The sequence below is a fragment of the Anastrepha obliqua genome, chromosome 5, assembly GCF_027943255.1.
Source record: "Anastrepha obliqua isolate idAnaObli1 chromosome 5, idAnaObli1_1.0, whole genome shotgun sequence".
Classification (NCBI taxonomy): Eukaryota; Metazoa; Arthropoda; class Insecta; order Diptera; family Tephritidae; genus Anastrepha; species Anastrepha obliqua.
The window spans coordinates 84773739-84784848 of NC_072896.1; the positions used below are offsets into that span (position 1 = coordinate 84773739).

Consider the following 11110-nt stretch of genomic DNA (forward strand, 5'->3'; position numbering starts at 1 on the left):
TTATAAATCTTCCGATAAAGTGATTAATTTTGCGCGACCCTGCACTACATACATATGTCTGTAACTGTAACCGTGTAACTACGAACTTCAAGTTGTCGCATATTTTCGCTCTGCACTTTCATTTAAATTGTCAATTTTTGTAGCTGTTGTTGTAAGTTTTAAATATCATAATTTAAGCACCATTTAATGCTGATGCCACAGGGTTTTCATTGTGTCAGCCCCAAAGCGTTGCTACAGCGCACGCGAAATATGCTGCAAAAACATTTACATTCAAACTTACATGCTTTTGGGACTGATACAGTGCGCCTCGCCAGCAGCTGAGCGGCTGGAAGCCAAATTAAATAAGCGCCCATTGGCATGTGCCACATAATATGCGACATTGATAGTTGAAGTGTTTGCTCAATTGCATGCATCCATAAGTACGTATAGACGACACATAGCCACACATATCTAAATAAATATTTGCAATTAAATTTGTGTCCATTGTATATTCACACACGCACGCATACACGCACACAGGTAGCTCTCGATAATACATAGTGTTTCATGCACTACAGACCTTCTGTCGCTCTGAGCACTTTGAGGTCAGCGCAAAGTCCCGGCTGCGAAGTGATCGCATGTCCATCAGGCCATTGAAACTGCCAGTGTATGCCTTTCCATCGATGATTCGTTTCATTAATGCCGCTCTGGTGCCATAGCGCATGCTATCGAATAAATGCATACAGAAATGCACACACTTCAGTGCATGCACACGTACATATGTCCAGTTGTATGTGTGAATGTGCCTAAGTCCACATGCACGTCTGTTTGCCCTAAATCCAATTGGAAATTAGTTATTGTTTGCCTTTGCCCTGGTGTGACAACGTTTTTGTTTACACTGCCATTGCTTTTGCCTGCTACGCAGCGGTCCAAACGCCGGCTGGCATTATTAGCTGTCGCACAAAGCCAAACAAACAAACAAACGCATGCACGTACGCGCATTGGCGCTCGTTTAGCCATTTGATCCCTTTGCTGTCCACTTGTACGCAAACAGCCAGTGGAAGACCTGCTATTGCATATTGAGTGGTTTTTTTTTTCTCTCTGCTGTCTGTTGTTGCTGCGGGCGCTCTCTTATAATTTTGCGTCTCATCCATTGCATTATTGTTTGACACCATCAGTCAGGCCAGTCAGTTGGCCTCGGATATCATATAACCGGCCGTATTGCCTCGCACTTAAATAAACGAGCTGGTCATATGAATTGTGAGCGCTGTTGTTGTTGCTTTGACTATATGCGAAAGGTAAATGAGAGAGGGAAAAAATAGATGCAAGTGCGTATCCGCAAAAGCCCAAACGCTTGAAAGAGTTGGGAGAATTCTGAGAAGGCACAACCGTTATAAGTTGTGCTGGAAAGAGTAGGGTTGAGTAGCAGTTCTGCTATTCTCATCTAAGTAATTTCGTAATAGTCGAGTTATCTGTTATAGGCAAGAACATGAGATTGCCAGGCTTGGCCTTCAGCTATGGTGAAAAACTTCGCGAGAGTCTGTTAAGGGTCTGATATCAGCCATATCTCCTGAACTGTATTCACCATGTGTTGCAGGTTTTATTGGTAAAGCACCTCCATCTGGTTCTGTTTTTTGCAAGAAGGTTGATTTTGTTCCAAGTTTTTCCTGACGTTTTAACTTCCTTTTGGCCGTTCTCGTCCAAGATATTTTTGGGCGGCCAACCTTGCTAACATCTTTTGGATTCCAATCCAGTACTTGGCGTAAGATTTCATTTGCGCCCTTCTGAAGCGTATGCCCAAGTTAACTACCTGTTGAATTTTGTACCTCTCGTATGGATCGTCGTTACTTATGATGTTAGGCCACCAAATCTTCAATATCCTGCATGAATATCTGTTCACACAGCTTTGCAAGAGTTCTGATAGTACATTTGACTTAAAAATCCTTAATGTTCTATGTACGCTGACGATGCTCGATGACCAAATAGATCGGAGCTGTACATATGCGCCGTTCGCTTTATTTATTCTGCCCATAACGTCTAGTCTCGCGCTATCTTTAACGGAAATGATACTACCCAAGTAAGTTAAAGTGTCAACGTTCTCAATTTGATCACGATTTAAGAGGAACGGGTGGCTGATTGTGGACCGTATTTTCATGTGATTTCGTTTTCTCGTGATTTATTTTTAGTCTTGCATTCAATGAGGTTGAGCAGATCTGTTTTGTTTTTTTATTTTGTTCTGGCGTATCATCAGCGTAGGCAAGGTCTTCGAGATATTCATGGAAGTTCCAATAGATACCTCTTCATTTCCCCTCAATACAGTTTTTTATTATAACTAGTATTACCCGCTCTAAACTCCGATCCTCCTTAGCCTATGAAACTACATACATACATGTTTCGCAGATGATCTACTTTTATCTTGCAACTTTAAGTGTTCTAGTTATTGCTCAGCTGACATGAGATCCAAGGCTAGGCCGCTAAGAATTAGAGGACTTTCTTGTTCTAACATATCAATTTCGAAGTTATTCTGTTTAGTTATTAGATATTTTTTAGTAGAAAGTTTGGAGTGTTGGCTGGTTAGTTGGTTGAAGTGGTGATTCAACCCGATTCCAACTTGCGCTTCCCCACCAGTATATCCAGTCTGTGCAGTTTATTAACAGACAGAGCAATCGCAGAGGAAATGGAAAATCGGTTCCTTTTGTTGTTGTTTACAATTGTGACAGTAGGAATTGTAAAGGATACCCATTTTAGCTACTTGCTGTCCTATAGACCTGCAGCCAGTTATAACTGACGTGAGTCTGCAGGTATCACTTCGTTTCATATATATATCCTCGCACAGATTTTTCAATTCCAGGCCTATTAGAATATACTAGTATATCTACTCCAACACCTCAATCCATTTTAGAGCCTTCTGTATAGACTGTAATGCCGAAGTTGTTTAGTGAGAGTCCCTTATTCTTCCTTAGATAAAAAGAGAGTGGCAAAATTCCTATTGAATGTCACCGTCAGTCCTCTTCGAGGTGTAGTGAATTTGTCGGAATAATTGACTGGCATAACCATACCTTTTTTCTTTCCAGCGACATGCTTCATTTAATCTAAATGAACTCATTGTGGCCATCTTCTTAATATGCAGATCTATCGGAATAATATGTGTCAGTCCATTAAGAGCCTCTCTAGCGCATGATGCATGGAGTGTGGCATAATTTTTGCAATTAATTCCTGTTGTTGTGTTAATAATTTAAACATTGGTGGTGTTGCAAAGCCCCTAACTCTACTCGTATGCCGTGAAAGTATTTGGCAATCGTAGATTTTATGTAATACAGTGCGAAAAGTTGAATTTCCATAAGTTTTTTAAATTTATTTTTTATTTTAGTTTATTTTATTTTTTAAGGTAATAATTTACATTTTATGAATTCGCGAAGGGCTCACTACCGAAAATTTTTATTTTTTTTTACTAAATGAATTTTGAATGACCCTGATTTCAATACATAACGTATCAGAGTTAGATTAGGTTAGGTTAGACAAGGCTGATCCTGTCGATTGCTCAAGCGAGCTTAAGATCTTTATATTTCGACTTTAATATTCAGTCTATATATATGTACATATATAGTTGGCGGGTACACCCTTTTTAGGTGTTTGGCCGAGCTCCTCCTCCTATTTGTGGTGTGCGTCTTGATGTTGTTCCACAAATGGAATAGATAAATTAGATAAATTAAAAAGGCTGCTAATTTTATGACCTGCCGCACTTTTAATCCTATCAGAAAATCAAGAAGAACCTAAGCAGTCTATTCGCGTTGCGCTTAGTGCAGGGCAGCGAACGAGTAAGCGATCCAGAGTTTCTCTCGCCTTGACTTCGTTACATATCGTGCATGTGTCGTTCTGCACCAGCTTCGGTTTGGCCGCGTACGGTGGATGTTTCTCGTCAGTATTCCCACTACAAGTTTATACTCTTTCCCGGGAAGGACAAAAATATAGTTTGTTGACCTGAGATTGTGCCTCGCGATTCTGCATAAGCTGGTTCTTTCCTATCTTGAGTCCGCTTCTTGAGTCATTGCTGCATTAGTATCCAGTCGTTGCTTGCCGAGAGGTGGTTTTATATCGGCTGTGCGGGCTACAGGCTAGCCTGCTTTGTATAGTTTATCCACTTTCCCGTTTTCTTCAATTCCTTTGTGCCTTGGAGCCCAGTTGATGGTGACTATTCTGGTGATGATGGTAATTCCGTTTGTGCAAATAAAATTGTGTGCACTGTATAATATCCTAGGCCATATACAAGGTGGCGCAAAATTAATCATCCAGTTTTGTGTTTGAATAATTATTTTACTAAATAAAAAAAGAATGATTTTGAGTGATGGAAACCTTTGGTGAGGTAATGGTAGTAAGGGTATTTGTTCTTTTATAGAAGAAAATATTCTAAAGTTTTGCTTGTAATAAACTTTTTTTATTACAAATTTTTGGAAAATGATTTTTGAGTGGTGAAAATCTTTTTAGCAACCTGGTGAGCCAATGATACTACACATTTTTTTTAATAAAAAATTTTTTTACTAACAGTTTTGTTTAGTGGAGTGGTGAAAATGCTTTTAGCAACTTGGTGAGCCAATGATACTATAAATAAAAAAAAAAAAATTTTTTTCAAAATTGCTAAAATTTATTTTTACTAAAATTTTTTTTATTAAAATTTTTTTTTTACTAAAATTTTTGGAAAATGATTTTGAGCGATTTTCTTACTAAAATTTTTTCTATAAAATTTTTTAGAAATTTTGGTGTTTTATTACAAATTTTCTTGAAAATTATTTTTTCTTCAGTTTTGAGAAACACGCACCTCAGAATTTTTCCAATAGTATATTTACAAGGTAGAGAAATTGGTAATCCAATTTTGGTTTTTTTTGTTGTTTTTTTTTTTTCTAAATAAAAAAAAATAATTATTTCGAGTGATGCAAATCTTTACTTTGTCCTTTACGCGCTGCATTTCTGGTCTGTCTAGCTCACAAATGTGAAATGTGATTCACATACGACGTCAATTGCAAAAATTATAAATCTTCGCATAGGGTGACTAATTTTGCGCCACCTTCTACTAAAGACGCTCACACACATATGAACAGTTACAGCGGGATCTCTTCGGTAAAGAATCTGGAATTTTACTATTTTATTATTTTATTATTAATAAAACGCTTTCATTTCAGCAGAATATTAAGACGCTGCGATTAATAGTGAAATATCAATACCCTTGAACATCCACCTCACCACTCCTGCGGCTCCTCCTGTATCTGCTGCTCTTATCACGCCCACTTTTACAATGCACTATTTCATGCGCCCTTTTACCTGATGTCGATACCTTTTTCACCTCTTAAGTGAATAGAGTTATTAAACAATATGGCCAGCTCGTAAAATGATTTCTTTTTATTTCCAGCGCACCAATCTATGAACATTAATACCACCAGCCATTCTAATGCTTTTCCTCTGCCCAGCTGCTTGACCACCGACACTCCGCAGAGTGCGCAGTAAAGAGAAAGTTAATGTGGAAAAAATTATATGGCTTTGAGAAACGGCAGTGATGACAAAACCTGAAAATAACTACAAGCGCCTATGTCTTTATGTATTTTAGTGCCAAAACCAACAACAAAGCTGTCAAAAAGGCAATCAAGTAGGACTGTAATGACACAGTGAATGGCCAACGTTAAGCCGTGACAAGTGTGCCCGAAGTTTACGCCACGCATAAACAACAATTATTACGACAACAGAAGCGCCAGCAAATAGGAATGACAAAAATAAAATAAAAAAAGAAGAGGACAGTAAAGCGAAAAGGGCGAAGAGTGAGTGAAGAAGGTTGAAAGAAAAGCATAGTCAAAGTGACAGATGTTGACCAGGCTAGAAATCAAAAATACAAGACGAGCGCATAGAAACGAGCGCATATAGGGGAATTTACTAATACTCTAGTTTTTATTAGACATTTTTCGACATTCTGAAGCCGCAATTAGTGGTCCCGCACCATGGCCCTAACCATAACCATAGCAATGAGCTGTTCTGATCAAAAATATTGGTATCATTGAAAACGATTATAGGTGCCGCACCGTAACGGTCTAATAGAAGGAAAAACACTAAATAGACAGAAAAACGAAAAAGGGGATTTGAGTTACAGGAAGACGACCAACGGTGGCTAATTACGTTGCGATTAACCGCTTCAAGCCATTGATGAAATTCACCAGGTGTGAGATATTTAAACCCGCAATATGCGCAGGTGTAGCAAAAAAGTGAGAGTCCTGTCTCATGTCTAAATCTTTGCGCGTCGAGAGCAGAACAGGTGGGAAGAAATTGCTAACCTCATCCTCCAGACGGCTTCTGCAGCTAGCACACAAAAAAGACTTCAAGCAATCCCAAGCCTACCGCATGAAGCATAGAACGGACAATGTTCGATAAGGATACCTACCAAATTAGAGAGCTGGGCCTTTGTTAGCCGCAGAAGTTTCCTCGAGCGCCCCCGATCTACCCGTGACCAGAAGGATTTCGTGACTTTGTACGTTTACGCATCAGCCCAGCGCTTGCTGAGTTGACGCGAGGTCCATGTTTCCAGGCTACAGGTTCTCCCATGTAGACCACAGCCCGACTAGACTTACAGTGAGGCATGCCGAAGAATCAGTTAGGCCCGAATTAGGTAGGCCTTACTGAGGCAGGCCTCACTATTACCTTACCAGGCCCACGTTAGGCAAGACAAATCACGAAAATCTGTGGCAGTGTCTCACTTAGGCATAAATTGGAATCCCTAACTGATTTGTAGAAGGGCATCCGAAGTATTACCGAAGTTCGGTTTTTCGAACCTGCGCCTAATGAGGCACATGTGTGGCGATACCTTTCGGGATTTGGGCCTAGTTTGGCTACCTTACGAGGCGCAAATGTGGAATGCGGTCTGCCTCATTTGCGCCTAATCACCGCCTTACCAAATTTTCTAGTCGGGAGGTTCTCAAGAGAGCCCTAATGCACGCGTTTTGCAATAAAATAGTCTCCGGGGTTCCCTGGCAAGCCAGCTCATCACCATCAAGACTCATTGCTAACCAGAAAATGAGATGGAAAACCTTCGCTCGTTATAATATGAATCGTAATAGAAATCTGGTAGTTTAAAGTGCATTAAACAGCTTTTAAAAACTGTATAAGTTTTCCCAATTTTTAAAAGGGTATCTTTTCTGATGAAAAGAAATTTAATTTCAGATTTAAATTGAAAGAAATTTGCGTTCAGAACCAAGATATTTTTCAAAAAGAAATTTCGGTCGTGGATCACTGATGGTGAGGGGAGTGCTGTGAGTACACTTGAAAATATCAGTAACCGCTTCCCATTCGAAAGTATTTGAATCCATATTAAAATAAATTACGAAAAGAGCAAAGCTTTGCCAGAGAGCAAGATTTTCATTGTTTTCTCAACTCAAGCTTAGGCACCTAAAGTAGACCTAATTTCAAGTAAACGAAGTCAAATAAAACTGTAAGGGGACTAGTTCATTCATTTTCCTCCGTAAAGCTGTAAGTTCTTCCCTCCATTCGTGTTACAGCAACAGCACAAACAACAGCAAGACGCGCACTCCAAATGGAGGGTGACGCTTAGTCAAAGAGATCTTTATATAAATTTACCCTTTCTCTTTCTGGGAGACGTACGTACGTCACAAAAGCACTTCCTAAAACTGCAGTTACCACTTAGAGCCTGCCGTTAATGGCAACGATAATGACAACGCCTTTACTGTGGCTGCCACAAAACGCATTATTCCGTTGCCAAAATATTGTCTTTCGTAAAAAAAGCCATTAAAAGTGAATGCAGAAGGCCAGCCAAAAAGTGCTGTTAATTATTAATGCTACACATTTCTGGCGAAAAATGCACAACTAATGAAGGGGGAGAAGCGAAGACTGCCTGCAGAAAAAAAGTAAAAATTTATTTAACATAACTCCAACATAAAAAGTTAAGGAAGAAAAAAGTGAGAAGTGCATTGAAAAATATGTAAAAGATTGTGGCTCATATTTCAAATTTATAAAATAAAAAGTTCGAAATAATGCGCTTTAAAAATTTTAGTGCATTTTAAATGGAATCTTCTGATTATGCAGCAGGAAATGAATATTTGGAGAAGTAGAAAGTTTTGGGTGTTTTCACGCGTTTCGCGAAGATAAAATTGATGACGTATCGATGCGCTTATGAAAACCCTTACTCTCACTGTCTTATCAGTTTGATAAAACCCACGAACTTGACTATGGGTTTACAGTAGAGAGGAGTTTTTGGCTAACATGTGATATTCGTACTAAAATTGGAGTCCGGATTTGGGTGAAATTTTCCATTATCGCTTGATTTGCACCTCCATTCGTTCGACGATGTCGGAATTGGTAAAAAATCTAAAACACCAGAATATTTTTGTCTTATTTTGGTTATGAAATTTTCTATTTTTACAATATTTTTTTTAATTCTTTTAAAGCAGTTATATGACACATACAAAGAGTTTTCCAAGGCATTAATAATTTATGCAATCGCAATATTCGAGTAAAAGTTATCTGCTCTCGAAGGTATACGCATAAAGTCGAAATTGGAAACTTTACTCGCTTGTAAATAGGCAACTCGTCAAGCGATAAGCGTAACTCTCCGTTGGAAACCTCTTCTAAAACCTTTAGACATGCGAGGCGAGATTTTTGACGACTTTATCGAACACATTGGTCCTTGCAAGCATCGAAAATCGTATGAATAATCCAGCCATTATTTCTCACTTCACTACTCGTTTGGCTATGGAATAATTTTTCAAGAAACAAATTACAATCCCAGGTATTTTAGTGAACCAACCCATCAGAGCCCATACAATCACATCGAAGAGAGATTGTCGTCTTTGTCTACAAGGAGGCAAAAGGCTTCATCGAAAACCCCGTTTCTATTGTATTGTAGTCAAGAATCCAGTTTGTCAACAGCGCTCAAAAATCTCTTATACACCGGATCCACAAATAAATATCATTTCATAAATTCCATTGTAAGCAACTTGGTTTTATCCAACCTTCTTCGAAATGAGTCAAAATAGCGAACAAAGCAAAAATTTCTATTTTTCACAAACGAAAATATTTTCAGTAATTATTTTTGCTTTTGTAGATCTCTCAACGCATGCCGAAACTAATGAAGAAATAAGATATTAAAAATATATTCCTGCGGTACTTAAAATTGAGTCATAAATGTGACGTATTTGAGGTGTTCAACCCAAGGTGTTACTTTTTAAATCCTTTTTTCTCATGCGGAGAAGCTTGGACTTCCGTACAACATCTATTGCAGAAGCCATCGGGATTCTTCAGAGAAAAAAAAAATACCAGTCTAACGGTTAGACTTGATAGAAGTGAAACCTTCCGTAAAACAAACTGAGAGAGAATAAGACGAAAGCAGCATTAGGAGCGGGATAATTATAGGTTCATTATAATATTGCTATAAAGTTCATATTTTATTTTCTTCATTTTATCATTATTCATCCTCAATGTTTTCAATTTCAACAAATGATACGAGTGGCTTATGATAGATAAAATATGATACAAATGCTTTGGTTTCGATGTTGTCAAAAAAAAATACCCAAACGGACCGAAGAAACAGACTTACAAATTTCTTCCATTTTCGTCTACTTGTATTCATATAAAAATTTATGTCTCTTCCCACCAAAGCTAAATGTATTAGTATATTTCTTCTTGTATTTATTCAAGGCTGAAATCCCGGCGGTACTGCAATACCGGGTCAACCCGTGGCAGAGGTGGAGAGCAAGCCCCTAAAACACTCCGCCCATTTCCAAAAATTAGTTTAACATTTGTTGTCCTCCGATGGAGGATCTATCAGATGTTAAGCTGATAACCACACTACCTAGTCAATACATTTTAAATAATAAACCTAATAAACCTTTTGAGAATTACACGCTCACAAAAATTATTTATATCAACATATAATATAACGCTTCGTAACTAAATAACTTTTAGGCCAGCACCTACAGCATGACGCGGTAGCCGAGCGACTAGCAATGTGAGCTTCCGATCCAAAATCCTTGGTTCGAATCACAAGAAAAAGAAAAAATAAAAGTTATTTTTATTTAGTTCGTCGCTACGTTTATATCAACATATGTATAATATAACGCTTCGTAGACAAGTTGGTCGCTTTTTTCGTTTCACTTTTTCCCAAATCACTCCCAACGATTCTAAAGAAGTTTTCACTTCAAAAAACTATTAAACACTTTCTTTGCAAATGTCCGGGTCTGACGGCTAGACGCTTGAGGTTCCCTAGTGAGCATTTTGGGGGATAGCTTAAGCCAGTTCTGGATCCCGTTTCTCTCCTCCACTACATCAACAACACTAGATGGCTATAGATGGTTTTTCTTCCTTCCTACCTAAAGGTCAAAATAAAGATTTTCTCGAAATCAAGCTTTTTTATTTACTGGCACAAAGTCGGGACCAGTGGAAACAATTTGTTGAGACCCTATGTTCCATATAGGAATAAAAGCATCAAATATAAGTTTTTTATTTTGTAAAAAAGTTATTGCAAAACAAAATTGTATGATTAATTTTGCACCACCCTTTGGGCGTGTCTACCTATTAGGCAGTGCGCCGTTATGACTGAGATCAGTGTGCTAAGACTGTGTTTATTTTGGCTTAGCAGAGATTCTGTGCGTTTAGCGTTTAGAGTCGGCCACAGTTGACGGGCGATTTTTCCGGTGGCTTCATGACGCCATATTTCGTTTGCTTTCCTTAGAATTTCTTCAAGGATGAGTAACTTACATGTTTGTCAGGGTATCCTATGTCATTGTCTATGCACTCATCGGCCAATTTGGTGCCGAGTCTCGCTAGTTCATCGGCTCTACAGTTACCCTCAATGTCGCGATGGCCAGGAACCCATGTCACCTTTAGGTTAAATGACTCTGCCATCTCGTTAAGAGATGTTCGGCATTTCATAGCTACCTTGGAGATTGTCGACTGTTTTGTGAGGGATTTTATCGTCGCCTGGCTGTCAGTGAAAATGTAGATATCATTTCCGGTTATCGCATGACACTGTTTCAGTGGCGCAGCTTTCATTATTGCCATCAATTCCGCCTGAATGACACTACAGTAGTCTGGGAGCCGAAAACTGAAGGAGATCCCCAGGTGTTCGGAGTAGACAACTCCG

The 11110-nt window shown here is 38.6% G+C and overlaps 1 pseudogene; it reads right to left on the reverse strand.

The window, feature by feature from the left end:
- Positions 1–9657: 9657 nt before the first annotated feature.
- Positions 9658–9843, reverse strand: LOC129249520 (U2 spliceosomal RNA; annotated as a pseudogene).
- Positions 9844–11110: the final 1267 nt, after the last annotated feature.